At 34.5% G+C, this 25,466-nt stretch overlaps 1 long non-coding RNA gene across 3 annotated transcripts in view; it reads right to left on the bottom strand.

The window, feature by feature from the left end:
• Nucleotides 1-25,466, bottom strand: part of LOC138703259 (uncharacterized) — a 97,560-nt gene that overhangs the window by 56,265 nt on the left and 15,829 nt on the right. For 2 of the 3 annotated variants that reach the window (XR_011333016.1, XR_011333018.1), the window contains exons 2-6: nucleotides 21,241-21,354; nucleotides 21,048-21,146; nucleotides 20,900-20,967; nucleotides 19,717-20,487; nucleotides 9,045-9,213 (exon numbers count right to left, since the gene is read on the bottom strand). This is a non-coding gene — a long non-coding RNA (uncharacterized lncRNA). The remainder of the gene's footprint in view (nucleotides 1-9,044; nucleotides 9,214-19,716; nucleotides 20,488-20,899; nucleotides 20,968-21,047; nucleotides 21,147-21,240; nucleotides 21,355-25,466) is intronic. The other variant, XR_011333017.1, reaches the window with a different exon arrangement.

Raw genomic sequence — 25,466 nt, 5'->3', positions numbered from 1 at the left:
CCTGTCGAATAGCACCAAGGGGGCCGCCGGCCTCTCCTAGTACCGAGGTAGAAATTTTACACGAAAATTTCTGACCCACAGGGAATCGAACCCGGGCCAGCCAGTCTGGAGGCAGATGTGCTAACTCCGCGGACTTAACAATAAAGTTATGGCGATCGTTATTGAATGAAATACACGTTCTACATCGGCTGTATTGAGATCAAAATTACACTGAAAGTAAAGAAACACAAGCGAGTGAACACCCGCGGTTATTTAGCAAGTCTATGGCAGTGTTTCTTAAACTATGATCCGCGGACCACCTGTGGTCCACGAGGTCTGCCCTTGTGGTCCTTCAAAAAAGATAGAAGACAAAGTAAAATTCAAACGAATTGCGTACCACACTATAGCTGAAAATCTCAGACTTTGGAAATGACACATGGCAATAACCTTTCACTTTTTCTCCCAATAATGACATTTTATGAATTTTATTACCCTAATCGTCTACCGAATTCTCACTCTCCTCTCAGCAACAAAAGAGGGTGGTGTTTCTCGCCATCTTTTCCCTGCACGTCTGGTGCCGCACCTGTAACCCAGCCAGAGACCACCGAATTCACAACGGAGGACCAAAGTACCGGGCCTTTTCATGTATTTATGAGTTTCTTAATAGTTTTGCCGACACTCAGTCAGCACATTGAAATGGTCACGTACTGTACGTCGTACATCAATAATAGAACATGCCAAATTGCATCTTTACTTGTTGAAAATCGGGCATGTTTCAGCATTAATTGTTTTTATTTGTTTTTCCAGATGACGATATAAGAAATTTTAGATTCCGTCTGTTTTAAAATCCGGGCGAATCAGATCCAGAAATTCAAATTACAATACTTTTCTAATCATATTTTCTGCAGTCAATCACAAGTAACTTATAACACATTCTGTGCATTGTTGATTCGTCGCTTGCCTGTCAGCAGTTAGTTGTGCGCTACACGCTAGTAGTTGTCTATATCTCTGTTAAATAGTGTCCATTAAGAAAGGAACGCTTCATTTAGGCAGTGCTAATAGTTCAGATCCCGGGACCCTTCGCTTAGCGCGCGAATGCTCTCCCGACTGAGCTACCCCAGGACCTAGGCAATTTTTGCTGGTCTGCATAAAGACCGAACTTAAGGAATCACACAATAAAATTTTACATAATATAGTTATGTGTCCTCAGCCAAGCATAATGTACAGTTTCCCTGAAAAGGAATGAGACGATTGAATATTCCTAAGTCTCAGATGTAAAACACTGCGCATGATCTGAGACCAGAGCACTGATATACAAGATAACGAATATTGAGTTACTTAGATTCAAGCTATTTGGTTTGTTACTAGCATCGTTCCGGAATTCACTTCAAAAACTGCAAAAAATATGATAATATTACGTAAATAAGAGATAAATATATACGTAAATCGTGTAGTTAAATCGACAATGGACCTTCATGACTAGATCGACACTCCGCACAGAAAGTAAAGCTTTCGTGTCGTTGCAATAGCTCAGAAGCTAAGATATCTGCGTGTTGTGTAGAAGAGAGCGAGTTCGATTCTTAGTCTATATCAACGATTTTTTTTCTAAGTAACGTTGAAATAGAGTTTTACAAAGTCCTCAGATTAAGTGTTAATGATCACAGAAATTACAAAATTACAAGTTATAATATTATAAACGTTAATCTAATGAATGCATTTATACACACACACATACAATGTAAATGCATATATATATATATATATATATATTAAAAACAATTAAAATGAAATTAAAAATATATTCCTAAGCCACACAGACAAACGATTACAAAGGTTTAGAGTCCTTAGGCCATGTCATTTGTTGAGTAATTATTACAATATTTTATTAGTAGCTTTCCCATATGTGTAATAAATGCAGTCGCACAAAACAATTTTTGTTAAAAGTGTGGCTTTGGATTATTTCATTCTCACCCCTTCAGTTGATTTTAACTATTTTATCTACGTGTTTAATTTAATGTGCATTCAATTTAATTCATGTTATGATTGAATGTATAAGCACTGTTGCAGTTATTGATTAATTACATATATTAATACTAACTATTAAATGCATGTGTTAAGTAACTAATTGCAGTTTCTTTTGCAAAATCTTGAATGTTTAAGTTGTCAATAATATTTCTGTACTATATACTATAAGACGTTAAAAGAATTTGCAATAGATTTGGGATCCTCTACTTTATAATCACTAATTTCAATGAAAAAACATTTTCTTTCTTAGGATATCTACAAGTTTAACTTTAATAATATTCCGAATAGCTTTAATTGCATTATCTGGATTTTGTACTTTTCTATTCAAATGTGTTCTATTTCCCTCTTTCATAAATTTTGATAAATTACACTGTACTTCTTGTAGTATTTAAGAATATGAGGATAGTTACATTGCAGCTCATTACATATAGATTCTTCTTTTTAACACATAAGATTTTTAAGTCCCTGCATTATCTACATGATTTTACTTTTGAATTTTTTCACAACATTGAGTGGAGAAGATCCACTGAAGTGATTCTGAAATGAAGTGAAAAATACAATACATTTACTCTTAATATCATTAGTACCAGTAACATATACGTTTTTCCAAGATTCATTTTGTAGACATAAATGTAAATAATCATTAGATAAAGCATTTACGACCCTTTTTTAGTTCTTAAATTAATATTTTGAAATTGTTCAGTAACATTGGAAACAGGATTTGTTTATCATGTTCATACAAGCCATTGATTACAGGTGCTGCCGAATATGAATTCAGTCTAATTCAATGTACAAAACTTTTATCAATGGCTGTGCTACTTCAGCTTGTATGCTGGTGGGGAAATGAGTCTACGACTAAGATTTCCAGTTTCAAGGAGTGAATTTAATTTATTTTTGCGGAAAAGTTCCGAGAGATAATCTATGTCTATGTCACTACAGATCACAAATTCCATATGAGATTTCTAAAGTCTTTTCTTTACAAATTCAATGTTGGCTATAAATATTAATAAATATTAAGAAATACGAATGATTGTAGTTAGAAGTCTGATTTACATTATAAAAAGCAAGAAGTTACATTCCTCGGCAAGATTCGAACTTTTCGATGTTTGGTTTTGTCGTCCAACACATAAGCACGGACCTATTCAATGCTTATGTTAATAACCTACAATTTAGCTGTAGCAATGTGGTGTCATAACGTTGGGTTTGTTTACTTAATGTAATTAGATTTAATTTGATTAGCTTCGCAACAATTGGACTTCCTGTTATATCCTGTTATTTAAATATTTAAGTTAGAGTTGATTTATTAACTCTTACTGTTGCAAAATGACCCTTATTTCAATAATTCTATATCACGTTAAATAGTCATTGTCTACACTAAAGTATTATCATCATCCCTCATTTCTCATCTTAATGGCAAACCGACGTGACATGAGACAGCGAGTTATAGCTCTAGTTGAGGCTGGATATGGGGCTAGATCTGCTGGCCGTTTGGTTGGTGTTTCTGGAAGTACAGCCGCGAGGTGGGTTCATCGTTACCAAAATTCACGGGAGGTCGAAAATCGCCCTATTCCTCGGCGTCCCCGGATTTCTTCATTGGAAGAGGATGCTCTCTTATTCGAGGAAGTTCGACAGGACCCCTTTCGGACTGCTAACGAAATAAGAGCAGCATCTAACTTTCCCGGCTCTTCACAGACTGTGATCAGCAGGTTGAGGAACCGCGGTATTAGGAGCCGGAGGGCTGCGCAAATGGAAATATTGGGGGAAGCACAAGCTGTCGACCGTCTTGCCTTCGTTACCAATCGAGTGGATTTCGATTGGAGAAATGTAATTTTCTCCGACGAAACAACCATCTCGAGTGATTACAAAAGTCCTGTCCGTGTCTATCGTGAGGATGGTCTCCCACATGATCAGCGCTATGTGCACCGACGTGAAAGATCGGGGTGCTTTAGCATATTGTCACAGTCTAGTATATACAGTCGCGAAGCTCCATACGTAGTAAATATGCAAACATTAGGGTGTTGCTCACCACTAGGATCGCTAATATCGCTTCATTACAGGCAATGCAAAATAGTACCGTTACAGTCTATTGTTTCTAGCACCCTCAAAACTCAAGCTTCGTGACTGTATATAGTAGACTGTGATATCGTGTTGGGGTGGATGCCTTACTATGGACCTGGCGTTATAGAATGCATCGATGGCCGGTTTAATACGGGAACTTACGAGCACATTCTGGAAAATATATTCCTTCCTTCCGCCCCTAGAACGTTTTCCCGAAGGAACATTGCTGTTCCAACAGGATAACCATCCCGTGCACTATGCCGCAAGCATTCAAAGATGGTTTCAAAGTAGACCCGAGATCGAAATCATTAATTGGCCTCCGAAGTCACCTGATTTGAATGTCATCAAAAATTTATGGGCGGAATTGAAAAAGAGAAGGATAGCCACCTATGCCCACCGACGCCCTCGAAATCGAGACGAATTGTGGGATCAAGTTGTTTTTTTTATTGAGGTGTAATTAATTTCTTCAGAGTTCCTAGACTATCTAATTTGTCGAAAAAATATGAATAATTTATGCCCAATTTCTGGGTCTTACAAGTGGGCTGAACCTCGTCAAAAAAATAAATCTTACTTGAAAGTTAAGAGTATTTTTCCTCAAACAAAAATCACAAGAAACAAAAAGAGACACGTCAACTTAAAATCTTGTCCACATGCCATCAGCTTCTATTACAGTCAGTACATCAGTGTCAGTGAAGTGTGTTGTATCAGTGAAGAAGTATGTCGTGTCAGTGAAGTGTGCTGTGTAAGTGAAACGTGTTCCTGTCAGTGAAGCTTTATAGTTTATAGTGGCAGTGCAAAGTATTTGAACAGTGAAATGTTTTTGAAGTGTTAGTGAAATCAGGATAGAATCAGTGAAATGTGTCGTAGTTCCAGTGCAGTGAGTGAGTTGACAGCGAAATGAGTGTAATGTTGAAAGGTACTTGTGCAGATATGAACATATCATACTCGTGGGTTTTAGTTCGATCTTAGTTGTAAGATACAAATTAGATTTATTTCAAATGTTATTTTAAGTGATCGTTTCATTTAATTTAGTATATTCCCTGTTGTTGTTGTTATTATTATTATTATTATTATTATTACTATTATTATTATTTTTATTATTAATTATTGTTAGTATTAATTATTAGTATTATTATTAATTGTATGTTTAATTAATAAGTTTATTATTGTCATTATTGAGTGTAATTAGTTACCACTGCCACCGGGTATATACCCATTGCGTGTGAATAAATACATACAAACCTGGGAAGATCTCGCCGGGGATTAGAATTTATTCCACAATCTCGTGATATCCATGCCGGACCGACTTAGAGCTGTAATAGAAGCTGATGGCATGTGGACAAGATTTTAAGTTGACAGGTCTCTTTTTGTTTCTTGTGATTTTTGTTTGAGGAAAAATACTCTTAACTTTCAAGTAAGATTTATTTTTTTGACGAGGTTCAGCCCACTTGTAAGACCCAGAAATTGGGCATAAATTATTCATATTTTTCGACAAATTGGATAGTCTAGGAACTCTGAAGAAATTAATTACACCTCAATAAAAAAAAGTTTCACCTGGGATCGAACACGAGACGTTTCGGTTGAGCAGTGGAACCGACATGCTACTATATGAGCTAGCGAGACAAGACAGTGACAACAGCAGTCTAGAATGTAGATCCCATAGCAGGCATTTGCCATTCGGTACAGAGAAGCAATGATAGCTTGTGACCCTAGCTATGTTGTGAAATTGTGGCCTTAAATGGCTGTCTTTTTCGTGATTCTTATTTTGGTCCTTGTCCTTGTTGTGGTCCTCGTAACAATTCTTGCTGTATTTCTCATGTTATGTATCGTTACGTCGATATCGAGTGAACCGCGCTGTAGAACTTTAACTTCTGACGACCAAGAGTCGTCTCATTCCTTTTAAGGGTAACTGTACATTTTGCAAACTGTGTGAAATGCATTTAAAACTGACTTTGAAGTTCTTAAAAAAACGTGGAGGGGGGGGGTATTGATATCAAACCTATTCAAAACTTTAGAAACGTTACTGTAAGATGCATTCGTCTAATTTAATTGGCCAGTTATTACTATTGTAGGACTACTAAATTTAGGCTGTTTATGTAAAAGGATACTTAACACCGGCTTTATGGGATAATTTTACACAGAAGGATAGTTCATATTCACCATGTTATACGTAACAATATTCACATTTTTAGTTAATGGGTACCAATGTCAACATTTAGTAGTATTTAAAACAAATGAAAGCTCTATTTCTTTAATTGACCACATTTTTCTCTGTTCCCTTTCACATAGACTACCGTCAGTTGGGGTGACTTTGTCTCATGTCACGGAAAAATATAAGTGATGCAATCTCACATTTGTTCCAATGAAACAGGTTACTAATGTCTGATTCTGATATATGACAGAACAGTTTCAGTATGGAAATTTCAGACTGGACTTTGTGGTTCCACGGTTGGTTGTACTGGAGCTATTGTGTTGTTTACATTTTTCAGTGAATTTCTTGTGCAGCAAACTTTCTATTGCAACAGGTGTCTCAACTTAATTCAGTAAGCTGGTAAGTATTTGTTTTTATTCTTTACTATATCTACTTGATTTTTTATTTTATTGGGTTATTTTACGACGCTGTATCAACATCTGAATGAAATGGTGATAATGCCGGTGAAATGAGTCCGGGGTCCAGCACCGAAAGTTACTTAGCATTTGCTTGTATTGGGTTGAGGGAAAACTCCGGAAAAAACCTCAACCAGGTAACTTGCCCCAACTGGGATTCGAACCCGGGCCACCTGGTTTCGGGGCCAGACACGCTGACCGTTACTGCACAGGTGTGGACTGTCTACTTGAAAGTTACAATTATTGAGCCAACACTTTAGGTTACTGTGTTGAGGATAGGGAAATGTGACATTTCTAACAGCGATTTGGAGTGACTTTGTCTCATCAAAGTTTGCTCATGTTTAGCATTGAAAATGAATTTATGTATTTTTGATTTGCATTTATAGCTATACATGAATACTAACAAGTACTGGTACTTGCTTTTTTTTCATATAGATACGTATTGATCCATCATACCACATACGTGTTTGTGTCCTCAGCAGGCAGCCTGCCCTACAATGAAGAAACTCTGAAGAAAGCTGTAGATGGTGTCTTAATGAAGCGATTGAGGCAAAGAAAAGCGGCCATAAATTATGGAATTCCTATTACCACTCTGGAGAACATACTGGAAAAAAAAAAAAAAAAAACAGGCACACAAAAACACTGGGGCGGGGGGGGGGGGGGGCAAAAGATTTTCAACAATAGGCAGGAACAATCATTTGTTGACCATCTTATCAAGTTATCAGAGTTTGGGTTTCTTGTGGATGAAACTGATTTTAAAATATCTGTGCGATATTATCTGCCAGGCAAAGGTGTAAGTGTGCCTAAATTCAAGGATAATACCCCAGCCTCTGATTGGATCAAAAGTTTTCTCTGTGATCACCCTGAATTAATGGCGAGATTTGCGCACAATATTAACAAAGTAAGAGCTGGCATCTCAGCAATATGAATGGGAGAGCATTTTGAGGAAAGTTGACCCTCTGAGACCTGCATTGGTGAAGAGGAACAACTAGGCTATTTTTCAGTCCTAGAGTTGAATGATTACTACTGCAAATAATTCCTCTATTATTGTTTATTTTCCAGTTTTTTGTGTCTGCTTTTGTACTCCTTAAATTACTTTAAAAATTTGAAAATAGATGGAAATTTTCATGGAATTGTATTATATCCTTCACCTACTGAAGTTATTATTGTTTATTGAGATTCATTGTTGTATGATAATGTAGGGATGAAATTGTCTCACTATTTCCTGTAAAGGCTTATTGAATGGTTTTCGAGATTCTAGACAGTCACCACAGGCCGAGGTGAAATTGTCCCATTTCTTTGGAAAAAAATATGTGGAAATTTCAATATCTTTGCAAATTGGCTTTAAATTACTCATTAGTCACTAAACAGTTTGAGAATAATATTCGAGAAATTTACAAAAATACTTTTCACACAATAAAAATGTTTTGAAGGGAAAAAGGTGCTGAAAATGAGACAAAGTCACTCCAGTTGAAGGTACCTCTGTTGTTACGTAAGATCTGAATTATTGTTTCTTTTGGTGTCAGACTCATCTCCCCCCATTATAGTAGAAGGGCAAGGTCTGAACTCAACACTGATTTGGGATAATACTGCTTCCAGCTCTCAACAATAACTACAACAAGACATCCGTCACTTTTTAAACAGGTTCGACAAATATATGGAACAAGATTGCAGGCAGTTTCAGAATTTCCTTTCTTAACTTCAGTCAGTAAATGATGTTTTAACTGTTTGTATTTAGTAATATTTTATATTAATAATTTGTGGTAGGTATAGCACTGCATATCACCAGTAGCACACTCCCTGCTTAACATTTCGTCTTAGACCTGGATTGCCACATTGCAGTTTCACTACAATCTCTTCACCCAATACATTATTACATTCACTTCTATTCCATACTTTATTCTTTTTTAATCTATCATGAACTCACGTGACTGGTCAGAAATGAAATAAGGAATAATGAAAAAATAAGATGTGTTATTTATTTACCGGTACTTATTTACTTCTTTATTTTTTTTACTTATTAGCTATTTATTTATTAGTTATTTCTTCATTTGTTATGTATTTATTATTTATTTATTTAATCTGACATGGTTAAGATCATAGGGTCTTCTCTTCCATCACAGCAAACATCACATACAAGCAGTGTTAGTAAATAATGAAAATTACATTCAATTCCAAGAGGATCACAAGGGAAGACTAAAGAGCACATACCCATATAGCTCAAATACAAATAAGAATAAAGAGGAAATAATAGTGCTTTTCCTTTTCTGGAGGAGGGCCAGTTTAGGTTTATTGTGGGATGACTTCTGAAGTTCTTGTAGGATCACTCCTCTAGCACTATAAGGCACGATTCAGCCACAGCATGCAGACCATACCTCCCTCTCTGCGGCCTCCTCAGATCGATGGCAGCTGGTGTTTGAATCTGCTGCATCCTTAACCAGAAGGCCATACCACCAACCATTCCACGACTCACCAAGGGGCCATCTGAGGGAGCAACATTCCCCCACTCACCCGCAGCTCAAGCCCCTGTGGGATATGCAGCTCCTGCAGACAGAACCACGTCCGTCATGTCCTCTTGCTACTGATGAAGGCGAAATGAGTCCGAGGGCAACGTCGAAAGTTACCCAGCAATTCTGCTTCAAGTGGTTGAAGGAAAACCTCGGAATAAATTTCAACTAGGAAACTTGTCCCAATAAGGATTTGAAACCTGGCCTGCTCATTTCACAGTCAGGCAGGCTAATCATTACTCCACAGCAGGGGACTAAAAGCAACAGTGATGATAATAATACATTACACGTTAAGAGTAAAATTTATAATGTGACAGTCCGTTATTATATTTACTATTATTGCTTAATCCTAAGTTAAGCATCGCAGCAAGCAATTCCATGGAGAAGGATATGGTTCTTTAATTTACATTTCATTCTTCATTGTTTTAACACATATAATCACTGATTGACTTTGTATCTTCTTTACTGTGTTAACATAGGAAATTACTTGGCTGCCTGGTTTCGAAGTGGTATTCAACAGCAACAGCAATGGCAAGGGAAGCTTTTAATAGGAAAAGAATCATCTTCTGCACACCTCTGGAAAAAGAACTAAGGAAGGAACTAGTGAAGCGCTTTGTGTGGAGTGTGGCATTGCATGGGGCAGAAACATGAACATTACGACGAAATGAGGAGAAGCATTTGAAATGTGAATATGGAGAAGAATGGAGATTGTGAAGTGGACTGACAGAATAAGAAATGAAGTTGTGTTGGAAAGAGTGGGTGAAGAAAGGATGATACTGAAACTGATCAGGAAGAGGAAAAGGAATTGGTTGGGTCACTGGCTAAGAAGGAACTGACTACTGAAGGATGCACTGGAAGGAATGGTGAACAGGAGAAGAAAGTATCAGATGATAGACAACATTAAGATATGTGGATCATATGCGGAGACAAAGAGAAAGGCAGAAAATAGGAAAGATTGGAGAATGCTGGGTTTGCAGTGAAAGACCTGCCCATAAGCAGAACACTTATGCATATATTCTTCATTGTCTAAGCCCAGTAAGGTCCGGTGCTACCTTCTGGTTTCCTGTTGAGGTGGGGTGTGTTCGGACCTTCACTAGGCTGCAGACAATGAAGAATATCACTTGGAAACTACTCAGCCAGGTAATTTCCTCATATTAATACAGTGAAGAAAATGTAAAGTTAATCAGTGTTTACATTTGAATTGTGATATTATACAAAGTCAGTGACAGAATTCCAGAGCCCTGGAAGTGATATACTGAAAGATGACAAGCAGAAGGATGTTCTGTGCAAAGAAATAGGGAGAAGGTTCTGAGTTCGAGGTAACGAAATGTGAACAAAACGAGATGCTTGATAAGTGAGTGTGGATATTTTAAATAGTAATAAGAGTGAATTGAAAAATCTTTTTTCTTTAAGAGGATCCCAAGACAACAATTTTAGTGACAACATTATATAATCGAATTTTCTAATGTTACAAACGAAATTAACGCAGATATTGTGAACACGCTGTAGTCTGTAGACAAGATTAGTATTCTGGTTCGTGAATAGAGAATCACAATAGTCAAAATGGAACACTACTAACTTTTGAACGAGATTCTTTTTGGGGCCGAGAGGAGAACATTGGAAAAGTGTTTGAGGGAATGAATTATAGAAAATGTTTTCTTACATAGTAGGTCATTTAACTTTGAAAAGTTAAATTTGAGTCTAAATACACTCCTAAATTTGTCACTGTTTTGCTATAAGTAATTGAGGTATTATTTAATTTACATGTTCGATACAGTGGTAGTCGGCACAACATATGGTGAAGTACTAAAAAATTCAAGATGGCTGTACTTCAGTGTCACCAACTTTGAACATAAAGCACTAATATTAATTCTTTTCAATAAATTGAATAAATTGTCAGTGGAGAGCATTTAAAAATTGTCGATGACCAGAATAAAACAAACTCTAAGAAAAATGAAAACAATTTATGCCACGAAAGATGGTATTATGTGCCTTAAATCAATTTTGAAGAGCAATATAACAGTCATGTCTTAAAAAAAAAACTTATTCTTCTTAAAACTACATTACATTCATAGCTATTATTATTTTCCATTTCTTTTTGCTGCACATATTCCTCTTTGATAGATACAGATATGTATGAATAAATATAATTAAATAGTACAATGAGAATTGTGAAATTTTAGTTTTAAGTAACCAGGTAATGAAAATTTAAAAATCATACTTTTCACGACCAATCTCTATACAAAAAGAATTAAACTTTAATTTTGTATCATAAGGATTCATTTCGACCAAATGAAAGAACAACTGAAATATTTTTATTATTTCAGGATTAATGGAGAAGCATAATGTAATTATATATATATATATATATATATTTATTACGTTGTTGTATAACATTATGGAATGCTGACAAGGTGATGTATTGAATCAGAATTACACAATTTTAATATTCCGACTTTTGCCTCAGGACTAAGGGAATACTTGAACAAAGGACAGGTTGCATATAACTTCATTTTATTTTTTTATGATACAAATCTTATATATAAAAGTGAATGTGGATATGTATGTATATATGTATGTGTATGTTCTCTATACAAATCTACACGCTTTGACCAATATGTGCCAAAGTTTGCACATTTAACCAGGAGAAAAGCATAGGCTACATTAAAATTGTGCAAATGGATGTTAGATTAATTAAAATTAAAAAAATAAAAATAAATAGATCAAATATTCATGTTTAATTAAAATGCAAAGTTTTCTACAGTCAATTGTTTTTTATTATTGTCTGTTGTATTCAACATCGACTTTCACGAGGTCATGGAAATTTTAACACGAAATTAAATTACATGTTGTTACACATCATGAAGGCTAAAACTAGATAATTCATGCAATAAGTATCTTTACGCAGTCCAGGACCGTATTATGAATTCCTCGATGCAGTTTTGTAGATAGTGAGCAGACTGTTTTATACAACTGAATCCTAGAATTCTTTGAAACTACAAGGATTGCTACCACATAATTTACTTAATATTGAATAACCAATAGTACTATTGCAAAATATTGACCCGCCAAAATTATGCACGAATAAGAATTGGTGTGAAAAACTCATACGAAACGTAATAGAATTGGCAATATTAACTGCAAAAATAAAGGGAGATGTTTTTATTCCACATATTGCTAGGATACTCATTCAATTTTAAGTAACTGCAATTTCAATGCCACTAGCATTCGTAATGGCCATATTAAAATGAAGCTCAAGGACAGTCGCTCAAAGTTGCAGACATTAACTTAAAAACTGCGTGTTTTTCACGTCCTCAACTATATTTTATACAAAGAAGTGAAAAAAAAATTTACACATATCAACAAGCAATTCAATGATACTTTTGTCATGTTGCTAATGCAGTATGTGAATGTACATAAGCCTACTGAAAATGACACTGTATTAATTCTCAAAATATTATTGTTCACGTCTGAAAATGTGTTGCTGCGAAATTATATCTGTATAATCACGTTACAAATTTAGTATGTTAAGCGTTGTGGAAATAAAAATCTCTTAATTTCTAAAATATTGGTAGGCCTATACGTTTCTCAGAATATTAGTCTTTATGCAGTGGCGTATACTGGTTAAAGGGTTTGGGCTACCACTGACCCTATTATTACACAAAATATATTTTAAAATCCCTATAATAAAATTCCTTACATATTTATGTGAATTCCAGACGTCTTGATTGGGACGAAAATACGTTGATGACTTCGTCCTTGAAATTACAGTTGGGCCACTTGCAAAGTTTCTGTAGAAATGACTTTTCAATGGACATCAATGCCAAGCCGGATAAACGTTCTTGTGTATGAGTTGATCTACAGTAGGATTTTATTCTCTTCAACGCAGAAAATGTTCTTTCTACCGATGCTGACGTAGCTGGTATTGTCACAATTAATGTTGCCAATTTAAGGACTTCAGGAATAACTTGGTTCAGCTGGTTTTCATATATGGCAGATAATATTTCATGGATAGGTTTGTTCGAAAAATCAAAGACTTCTGCTGAATATATTACACTTAATTCATTTTTCAAACGTATTTGATCAAAGTGACTGTTATAGGACTGAAATAATTTGTTTAGTGCCTCATTCGGGAAGTTTTCTCTATAAGCAGAAAATTTTTGAGAATCTAGAAGATGTGTGAACTGAAGCTTTCCATAATCAGAAAATCTGTCAGTAATTTCCATGTGCATACGATCTAGTATGCTGTAGTACAGCTGCCTGTATTTCAATTCATCATCTCCTTTTCTTCGCTTTAATGGTGGTTCCATTGTATTGGCTGAAGAATTTTCATTTTCCATATTACTCCATATGGACGGAAACCCACTACGTCTGAACTCGGATATAGTATTTTTTTAACTTTGATACCTCTTGCAAGTATTGCAAGTAGTATGCTATGTCTAGACTTTTTGTCTGAAGAATATTGTAGAGCACATCTGTATGTGCGAACACTCTAGCATAGACTTCAAGAAGAAATATATTCTGAAACTGTGTGAAAAAATTCTAATATCCTTGAGCCTGCACAATTACAGCATCATCCCAGTTTTCTTCAGAGTCATTACAAATGATATTTTTAAAGAAAGCAGTCCGTTTTTCTCTGTATTCCTTTACTGTATTTACAAGCTGAGATGTAAAATTCAATCTAGTTGGTGCTACTTTTGGGAGTTTCTTGTTCATAAATTCCTTGAGTTTTCTGATCTTTTAGGAGATGATGAGAAAAATGCAGCTAAACCCGACAGTGTTTTGAAAAAAATGCGGCATTCTGGAATGGATGAAGTAGTTTGTTGCAAAACTAAATTGAGAACATGGCTGTAACAATGGACAAATAGTGCTTGAGGATACTTTTCTTGAACTTTTGTTTTCAAGCCATTAATATTTCCCGCCATAACTGAAGCACCATCGTATGTCTGTGCAATTAACTTATTGCCGACATTGTATTCTGCTGTAACACCTTCCACATGCTGAAACAAAGCAGCAGCAGTTTTGTCCGAACTGACATTTGTGAATACTATAAACCGTTCTTGAACATTGGCAGTACTGTCGACGTATCTTAAAACAGTGGACAATTGACTCTGATTAGAGCAGTAACTTGTTTCATCAACAACAATGGCCACAAAAGGTTTTATTTTCTTTATCATAACCCCACTTATAGCAAATATTAAGTCATTCTGAATTGCGGGAGAAGTACCACGAAATACTGTTGGCCAGTAAATGGTCAAATTCACTTAAGGAACTTAAATATTCAATATAATTTCCTATATTGTCTGATTTCACACTCTCGTTATGACCCTGAAAAGCCAATTCTTGTTTTCCTAGAAAGCAGACTGCGTTAATAAGACGCAGTAAAATCTCCCGATTTTTTTTTTTCACAAGAGCATTGTATTGGTTGATGTGAGAGCTTTTTGCTTATCTAGCTGTAAATCAATTCTTGTCTTTCCAAAGTTTGCAAAGTTCATGCTACTACAAATATGAGCTTTTGATTTGTCGTATTCTAGGACTGCCGTTCGAAGGGAGTTCATATTAGAAAACCCCTCTTTTGACCACACATTAGTTTCGCGGCTAAATAACAAACATGGCCAGCAAAATAGTTTAGACAGTTTAGAAGTACCACACAACCAATTCCACTTACCATATGATGTTGAAGTGAAATGGCGTGTGTACTCACGCTTTTTTTCTTTTACGTCCATGGACAAATTTAACTCAGGAGTTGGTCTTTCCATTTTCACAATTTCAACTTTCTCGTTGTTATGTACGACGGTTAAAAGGCACTTTTAATAAACCTTTTATTACACAGTATTTTCAACACAAACCTCTCCAGAAACTTGTTCTCCCATATTTTTCACAATATCACTTAATTGGGAAATTAAAAACTTAATAATTCACAATTAATATAACTCTTAGACACTCGAACAAATCACAAATTTAAAGCAATGCACTGCAAGAACACAATCACATTCAGAGCTAGCGTACTAAGCGTATTGTTGCTTCGTGCCTGCGAAGAAACCGATCACGAGAGCGGCAACTCACACGGCTACACTGCACGATGGGAACAGTAGGGAGCGGGGGACGGGCAGTTGTGCGAAGGCTACCTCACGTAGCAAGCGGTTTCTCCAGCGATGCTGCCTTGACAACTTGTTTCTTTTCGAGAGCAGAGAGCGCATATAAATCTAACAATTACTTTAATTTTAATTACTATGGTAAAACTAATAATACAAAATTATTACATTATGTTATATTATAAACTTTTTCTTTTGTAATTTCCTTGGGCTACCGCCGGTAGCCCCGGTAGTCCGCAAAATACGCCCCTGTCTTTATGTGGAAGAATGACTTATTACGAGTTTATATTGCATCTGTATTCTGTATATAAAATTACAATTAATATAATATGTTCTGAATTTATGAGATATAGTTTCAAATTATATTTAAAAAACTGGATATGATATAAGTGGGTGTACAGCGGTCAAGAGGTAAAAAATCTTCCAATATAAATTCAATTATATATGTATATATTGATTTGATGCTGAAACTGATCAGAAAGAGGAGAAGGAATTCTATTTTCTTTTCGTTGGGTTTTACTTTGTTTATAGTTTGAATTTTTCTATTACTTTATTTGTATTTCTGGAGGTGCGGAAGAGAAGGCCTATTGGCCTTAACTACACCAGAATAAATAAATAAATACATAAATAAATAAATAAATAAATAAATAAATAAATAAATAAATAAATAAATAAATAAATAAATAAATAAATAAATAAATAAATAAATTAATGGATGAATGAATAAATAAAAAAAAAACAAAATAAATATATAAATTTAAAACAACAGTTTAACGTCAGGCACATGATGAAATGTTTTCTTTTCGGTGCCTGATTTACAACTGTTTTAAATTGAGTTAACCCTGGCAGGCATTTGGCTAAGAAGTTTATTAAGTCATGTAAGTGATGTTAAGTAAAGATTCATCTTTATGGCTTAGTAAAGACAATTCGTTTTGGTTTCTATAGTTAGGTTTCCGAGATTTCTGAAAATTTAAAAACCAGTTTAATTAAAAATAGAAGCAGAAAGGAAAACCCGGGAAATGCCGGATGCTTTTAGCTAGTTTAACATAAATCACAGTTAGGCAACAACAAAAATACACAATGAATAATCAACTGTATTATTTTCTGTGTAACAGCACATTTATTTTATTTTTCTGAAAAACGCAAAGTGATATAAAAAGAAAATAACTATGGTTTTGGACAGACATATCGTCGGCTGGCGATCAAAACCTCGTAACTCCAAAATTGAAAATTTTACAGGAGAAAGAAATAATGTTACTGTGACTGTGTTTTTAAAGCAAAATCGATGTGGTTTTGAATTTAGCAACCGAAATGTGATACATTAAATTTACGATAGCAGTATATACTGTAAATTATATACATTTGTGTGTGGTGGAGTTACAAGCTTTTGTTACTGGTTAGGACTTTGGATTTACGTGGTTTTTACTAAATGAACACACTTCTTTCGTATACTTTATGTTCTTTTAAGTAATCTCAATAGTTGCTCACAACTACATGGATGCCAAATTAGGAAGTGACCACACTTTAAGTGGAATACAGGCATGTTTGTATATTTTATGACAAATTTAACAACGATAAAAAAAATGAATACAAACTTTACAGATAACCATTATACAAACTGTTAAAAAAATTTAACATAAACGATGTAAGGACAACTTTAATTTTTAATTTCCCAATTTTATAAATATTTCTGTTATTCGTTGTATTGGGATTTGTACAAAATTTCCACTAAACTGGAAGAAAGTGTCTTCTGAGATTTTGCAGAAGTCATAGAATACATTGAAATCATGAGGGATAATTTTATTTATTTACTGCAAGTAGGTGAGGATTTGTATAAAGCTGTGGTACATACACATTTTCTCTGTTCTTTGACATCATTTTAGAAATAATGCCCCATGCACAATTCAAATTCAATTTGTATTCAATAATTATTCCCGAATTGTCGGCGACAGTTAGGTCTCCTGATTTTGAAATAAGTCCAATGGAGAAGTGCCTCGAAACTTTGCTATATACTTTGAAGAAGTCATGGTGAAGATATTACATGATGTATGGCTAATTTTTTGTCTGGCAGTTTTGCATGCTTCAACATACACGCAGGTGTGTAAATTTACCAGTTGCTTAATTTTCTTTCTATTTTAGAATGAACAGAATCACACTTCATTTGATTGTAACCTATCTCAAGAAACTCCTGAACAATTCTCATGGTTAAGGCGATTAAATCATTTGCCAATATACTATTTCTGTTTTGTTAAGTACATTCATCACTATACAAAATTACTTCATCTTCAGGTACTTTTTTGTAAATAAAACTCACTATTATACTGGTAAATTAATTAGAATTTAGTCTATCTTCAGCCTCATGCCATCGATAACAAAATATATCTTTTCATTGTGAATCAAACAGTGTAAAGTTATGCAGTTTCAGTTTCGTCTTAATGGTACAGAGCTGAGTCATGCAGAGATAAGCACAGAAGTACAGCCTGCAAGTCAATAGTCAGTACTTTTTTAGTGTCTTTTTTTGTCTGCTTCCTTAGACTTTCTTGCTTCATATTTCCTAGGAATATGATATTAATATTTTTCATCATCAACATTTCCTGCATCACGAGAGCAGCACAAATGACAGTGTTTTTTAGGTGAAAATATACTTAAATTTTGTTTCTCAAACACATACATAAATATATTTATTGAGGTCTGTGATTTTTTTTGTTTCTGTATAGAATGGCTCATGTTCTTTGTAGAGGGCAGTTTTACTCTGACAATTTGATTCAAAATATATTTTTCTGGAAGTAGTTTGGCAATGATAGAACTCCAATTTTGGCAGCTCAGAAAAAGTTGAGAAATATTCATTCTTAAGTCATTACCTTTTTTTTTTTTACTATTAACAGCTTCTTTGGTTTGATGGTAGATTTAGAGTTAGCTTAGGTCCCATTTCTTACAGATACATTCTCCTATGGAAAATGTGTTAAGAAACATGATCTTTCAGACTTTCTGTCTTTTACTGTCAATGAAAAATAATTGTGCATAGAATAAAATCTATTTGATTATTTTGAAGTTCCCCTTCGACGCTGAACTGGAATACAATCTACAAGCTCTATTACAAACATCTTTTTTCCTCCCAGATTAGTCCAGAAATTATCGAAAATTGTCTTTTGTTGATTTTCTGAAAGTATTTTACAAAATCTACTTTTTGCATTACACGAATGCTTCTTTCTACTTCATATCTCCATTTTTTGCCTCATCTTTCGCCAGCTCCATGTAATCTAGTTCTTTCATTCGTTGTTTCTTGTTGACTGTCAGTTTCCATTAATTACCTTTTTTAGTCGCATCCTGATTTCTTATATATTAAGTTCTGCCACTTTATCGCTAATAATAAATGAAAAAAAATATTGTTTCATTACCATTTCAACAAATCATAAAAAAATAATGTATACCAATTCAGCAACAATTAGTTTCAAGTGTCACTCACTTCGTCCATTTATCTTCTCTCCATTTGCGTTTTCTGATTCACCTTCATTCTAAAATCTCTTATTTTTGGCATATAGTGTTCATCACAACTACTGTCAGTGGATTCCTCTTCACTGCTGTAAGTCATATCAGCCTTGGTATTATTACTGAGTTGAACGGAGGTATTAGATATTGTGATGTCTGTAACAGGATTTTTGCAATATCTCCACAGAGTGCAGACTAATTTCTAAAGTGTTGTGCTCTGTAACACCGAAGTTTGCAGCGGAACCATAATAATGTTGTTTAATATTTATCTTGTTCTAAATAAAAAGAATGTAATTAAAGCATTTAATTATTTATTTATTCTCTCATTCATTTATTATTTAATTATGTACTTATTTATTCGTCTTTTAGGCTAAATAAAAACGCCATTTCAGTTCCCTTTATTACATCACCTTAAAATAGGCCTACTAATCTGAAATGACTTCGAAATTTTGCGTATTATTTCTGAACTGTTGAGTTCTGTAACACCGAACTTTGCAGCAGATTATTCTCATACTGATCACTAGAGACAGTGTAATATTTTTAACGTAGCATCAGTCACAATGCCTCGTATGTCAGTTTCAGTCTGCCAATGATCAATCAGCATGGTATTTAAAACCTCGTAATATCCCACCCAATGGAGTTCCGAGCTTTTAGTCTGAGATTAAGAGCAGTGGAAACCTCGTGATTCCAGTCTGCTGGAGATGCGAGGTTTTGAGTCTGAGATTAAAGGCTAAGGAGATACGAGGTCTTTGTAATTGGTCAGTAGATGGCTTCTGTAAGATTTGGAGTCACAATGCTTTAATAGAACATGGGAAATGTTATTTGTTGCCAGGTAATGGCAAAAAACCGATTTTACTTGTAAATGGAGTTACGAGGTTTTGATCGCCGACCGACGATATCATGTTTGCTCCAGCATTTGCATCAGCCAATAATTCTGAAATTAGTCATTACATTACCAAATTTCCAGACGTCCTCTTCCTCAACCAACCTCTTGATAATGTTCGTGGCATCATAGGATCCTTCGAGACTAAAAGAAGACAGAATTTGGTTTAATACAGAAATTATCAATGTTAAAAGGGGATCTGTGCATGTTTTATATAAGAAAGTAATTACACATAGCCCCATTTAACAATAACTGAATTACTTTTTAGTGGAATTATAGTGGACATTATGGTGACAACACTGGACTGCACAATTAATCTTGTAAATATCAGTAGAAAAGGGGGGGAATTAAAATTAGAATCAGAAGTATATTACACTGTACACAGAGTGAAAAGTAATACTGCATAAATAACATTGTACCGGTACCTAAAAATATGACATCAGGCTTTGAAAATAAGCCAAACTCTCAGTGCAATCTATCTCAAGAATCTGGCAAGTTTTGAAGAAAAATACCACCCTCACAGAATTCTTTGCTTTTGAAGGTACAGAAATCTAACTATATCATATTTTGTGAATGAATGAATGAATGAATGAATGAATGAATGAATGAATAAATAATGGTATTGATACAAAACATCTCATTATCAGACACTTTCACTTTCCTCTGAATTAATGGTGGCCTCTGATGTGCCGTCCAGCTGCAAGTCGTTGCGCAAAATGTTAACCCTCATGGCATGGATATCACAGAGGTTGGTGTATCCGAAGAGACCAACGAAATAAGCCTCACTGGCTTCTTGGAACACCACGATAGCTAATCCCTGGAAGTGAAACTCTGTCGTTAAGTCCTATGCAACAGAAAAAACACAACTTGGAAATTATCAATGATGAGATCGTCTAGCATCCTTGTATTTGAATGTATAGCAATCTATCTGTAGGCATATCATATTTTGTTAAAACAATTGTGGGTTTTGATATGAAGTGTCTGATCATCAGAGATATTTTCACTTTTCCTAAATTAGTGGTGGGCTCTGTCCTGCTGTATGTCGTGCACAATGGTAACCCTCATGGCTTGGATGGTGGAGAGGTTGGTGTATTCGAAGACCAGCCTCCTATGACACACCTTGGGCAATGATTATGTTGATAAATAATTATTGGTCTACACAACTCGCTTCATATGGCTGAATGGCAAACAGTCAATTAACCACCATTAGACAAAAAAAAAAATTACTTATGAATTACTTACATTTAGAGAATTACCTTTTCAAGTGTCGTTTATTCCTGTTTGCATTGTCTGGCAGTGGTACTCCATTCTGTCTCAGCCATGTCTACAAAGTTCACATTTTAACATAAATAATGCAACTTAACATCACAGTTCATACTCGGATTCTATAGAAATTATATTTACCATTAAATGATCTCGTCTCCTTTCCACCCACTTCTGGAATGTATTCATGGCACCATAGTAATCTTGGCCAGTCTTCAAATTGGATGCAAAAAGTTAAATCTGCATTTATAAGAGAGGCAAGATATTTAGTTTCTAGAGAGAACACATAATAAAAGTTACTACACTATATAGGTATAGTATTGTAGTTACATACCAGGTTCCAGCTTGCACAATGACCAGTCTTCCACCCACAGCAGGTCGATGCAGGCATGACTCCTTGAATCTTACCACCAATGATATGGTTTGCTCCATGAATGTGTTGCAGAGTCTATGAAATATACATAGAATTAATAATGTTATAACATTCATTCCCTTTATTATCTTAAAATATTGTAATAAAGCCTGCCATTCATAAAAATCCAGATTTCACCCAGAAAAACAATAGACTTTGGACATATTCTCTTAAAATTAATATTTTTACTTTCTCTGAGATTGCCCTCTTTTTTAATTTAAACCATATTTCCTTCAAAATTGTCCTTAATGACGAACGTGATCCTTCAAATGAGTATGTATCATAGTTTCCTGTTACACGGCCCAGCACCAGCATGGCTGTTACTCTTTTTCCTGAACAGAAATGAAAATAGTACCGGTAGTGATAAATAAGAAGTAATTATAAATGTAAAGTACACAGTCTTTTGACTTATAAAAATTAATAAAAAAATGTCACTGCCATAATTTTCTTCAATTCAGTCTATCATATACAAATCTTGCAATGATTTCCTTGGAAAAATCATCTGATGCCCATTACAGGTTGTGGATATTTCTTGTTTCTCCCTGGTGTAGACAGCGCATGCCTCTTTTCAGATTTGGTAATAATTATTTCTACTGCATTCTACGAATGCTGTAATAAAAGTATGGAGATTATATTTATTACTTACAAATGGCTTTTAAGGAACCCATAGGTTTATTGCTGTCCTCACATAAGCCCGCCATTCGTCCCTATCCTGAGCAATATTAATCCAGTCCCTAGCATCATATTCCACCTCCCTCAAAATATTATTCTCCCATCTACGTCTCGGCCTCTCCAAAGGTCTTCCGACTAACTCCATATGCAATTATGGACTCACTCATTCGTGCTACATACCCTGTCCACATCAAACGTCTGGATTTAATTATGTCAGGTGAAGAATACAATGCTTGCAGTTGTGCGTTGTGTAACTTTCTCCTTTTTCTTGTAACTTCATCCCTCTTAGTCCCAAATATTTTCCTAAGAACCTTACACTCTAACACCCTTAACCTCTGTTCCCCTCTCAAAGTGAGAGTCCAATTTAATGCTTCTTATACACACATGCCTGTGGTGTAACAATATCTGGAACAAGTAAACATATAATATGCTCCTTTTTAATTATTCCTATAGCCTTAAAGATTATGGTAATAAGCTTACAGTGAAGTACTTGGGACAATACCGGTAATAATACATCCTTCTGCATTACTGAATACGTATTTTTTTTTACATATACCGGTAATTTCTAACAAGAATATTTTTATACAAACCAAAGTTTGTCAGTGATGGGATTTTACTTTATTTGGGACTTGTATTTCTAAGTAAACTTAAAATTTTTCAAAATTCAGTTGCATGTTTAGGCTATAATGAAGTTGCATTAGATTAGGTTGCAGAAAAGTCTTCATATGTTAAAGTATGTGTAAATACACTATCATGGATGCACCCTTATGGAATAAGATCTGTACTGATCCTGTCAAATATTATCTATAAAACAGGTAGGCCTACTTACAAGAGATTTGCAATTCTTGTCATTAGAGCCGCTTTGGTTTGACAGATATCTTCCTATTCTGCTTCAGCCTTCAATTGTCTGTACATATGCCAGGTAATATTTTGGCGAATCCTTGGACCTCACCTCATCTCACTACATCTCGCCAAAATATTGTAAAAAAATTGCACAAAATTGTAAAAATTTGTAGAAAATTACTGAATCGTAAAACTATAAAAATTTGTAAAAATTGTAATTGTAATATTGTAAAATTTTGACTTGTTCCACATATTAAAGCTTCATTGCTCATGTAAGATCTATGGGATAAAATGAATGAATGAATAACTACTGCTTATTGTAAGCTGCTCTGTAACGAAAGTAAGTCATTTTCTTTCTTGATGTAGGCCTATAAGTTCTTCAGACTTTCTTTCTGGACATGTTATAACCTTAAGATAAAATGGTTATTGCATTTTAAAATATGAACTACACATTAACCTAACTTCAACCTTGATTTTATTCACCTTCATTAGAACCTGTATATTATTATGGATTGTTGGAAGTATTTATTAAAGCAAACTAAAACCATGTGTTTATCACTATATACATCTCTCATAAGCCAGTGAAACATGCCTTCTTTGATGTAGATTCTCTGGAGAATATCTTATATTATGATAATAAAGTGATGTTATATCATATAATTTATTTTTAATACTGTATGTATAGGGCCTAATGCTTAAAAATTCAAATAATGCTCTTACCTCACCAGAATCATCTGTAGGTCTAGGCCCTAATTATAAATTTCACTATTCTAAAATATAAGTATGCCTATGTAATATAATATCTTAATACATATTAAATTATAGTGAGTCATAATACAACACAACATTCGAAATTCTCTACAGTTTCAATGGCTAGAGATTTCCTGAAAATTTGAAACAATTTGAACAATACGGTATATAAAACTTGACCCTAAATACAAATATTTACATACGGAATACTTAATAAATTTTACAGGAGAAAAGTTCGTCCAAAGGGCTGAACTCGGGAAGAGTACCCAAAACGCTCATTGCATTTCCGCGTTGAATTTCAATACTGAAGTGTTGACGCAAATAAGTAGTGCAACGACGATCACCAGTAATGGAGATCAAAATTTGGCCGATTTGAGATGCCGAAACTTTAGTGTCATGACTCCAAGGACCGAAGGTCTCTACAGCAAAGGGGACAAAGATATCACAAAGACGTTCTGTTTCATCTCGTGTTTTGATAATTTTATTTTGAGGTGCCAAAGGATAGAATTAACTGTTCTGTAAAAAAGATTAATAAATATCCTATTAGAATATTTTTAAATAATATTTTTGTAAAATGTGTGACAACCAAGGCCGGTCTCCCCTACACTAAATAAAGCTTAGCAATGATAAACAATAAAGTTATAATATTTCACTGAGCTCCATGCACTGAAATAGAAAACCCGAACAAACATTACGGCCTGGTCTAGATCGAAAAAGCATTGACTGTGCCGTATTTCGCATTTTTTGTGAAAAGTTCGTTATCGTTTGTAATAACTGTAAATGACTAAAATACAATAATTTGAATAATAATATGGGACAAGGAGACGTTTGTAGTACTATAAATTGTAAGAAAAATAGGTTAGAGTTATCCTTCCGAAAGATACAGGAAGGTGAGTTTATAGAATATAATATATATTTTATGAAAATATGTAGCCTATTTCATATTTAAATAGTGGAAGGTGTTAATTTTTTCAAAAAAAAAAAAAAAAAACACGATATCGAAAGTACAATACATTTTATGGTCTGCTGGGGAAAGAGTCTGTGATGAGGCGATAGTAGCGATCCTGGTGGTGAGCAACTATCTATGGATGCATATTTCAACTGTTTATGTTTGCATATTTAGTAAGTATTATGCTTCGTGACTGTATATACTAGACTGTGGTCTTATGTTTAAATAGTCTCTTCTCCTCAGTTTGAGTTGTAGTCTTAAAAGGGCTTAAGCGCGGCTATTTTTGGAAATAATCAAGAAAATTGTTACATGAGCAACATTACCTAGTTTAGAAGAAATATAAACAAATAATATCCCGGAAAAAACCTCTTAATTAAAGGAACTATAACTGACGCCAATTTCAATCTTTCTACTGCTCTCCTGAAAAGTATAAAATTTTTACTTGAGACCTTTTTCCTCCCAGCCACAGATTTAATGCTCATTGGTGTTCCATTACCGTGTCTTGTGATTTGACTGGAATTTAGCCTGAGTCCAACCATTCAGCTACAGATGCTAGATCTTTATTAATTCTAGTCACAGACTCATTAAAACCCATTATATCCCACTGTTTGATATATCAAACACGATGCAGCTTATGATGTTTGATTGTTGTATATTTGGAGTTCTGTTATTATTGTGATTGTTGGTACACCAGTTGGCTTATAAATCATCAACCTCTATATTGGAAACAATGGAAAACTTAAATGTTTTAATTTGGTAGTTGTTGCGAGTGTTGAAATTCCAGTACCAGTCTGCTCGGAAGATGGATAACACGTAAGTTAGATTTTTATTTTATGAGTAGTTGGTTTTGAAAGCTCGATTTTAATTAATTATTTTAACGTGTTGGCAAATGTGTATCCTTTCAGTTCTATTATAGTTTTTCATAATAGTTTGA

The sequence above is a fragment of the Periplaneta americana genome, chromosome 7, assembly GCF_040183065.1.
Source record: "Periplaneta americana isolate PAMFEO1 chromosome 7, P.americana_PAMFEO1_priV1, whole genome shotgun sequence".
NCBI classification, from domain to species: Eukaryota; Metazoa; Arthropoda; class Insecta; order Blattodea; family Blattidae; genus Periplaneta; species Periplaneta americana.
Note: the sequence above shows the minus strand (reverse complement) of the source record. Positions and strands in the feature narration are given on the sequence as shown.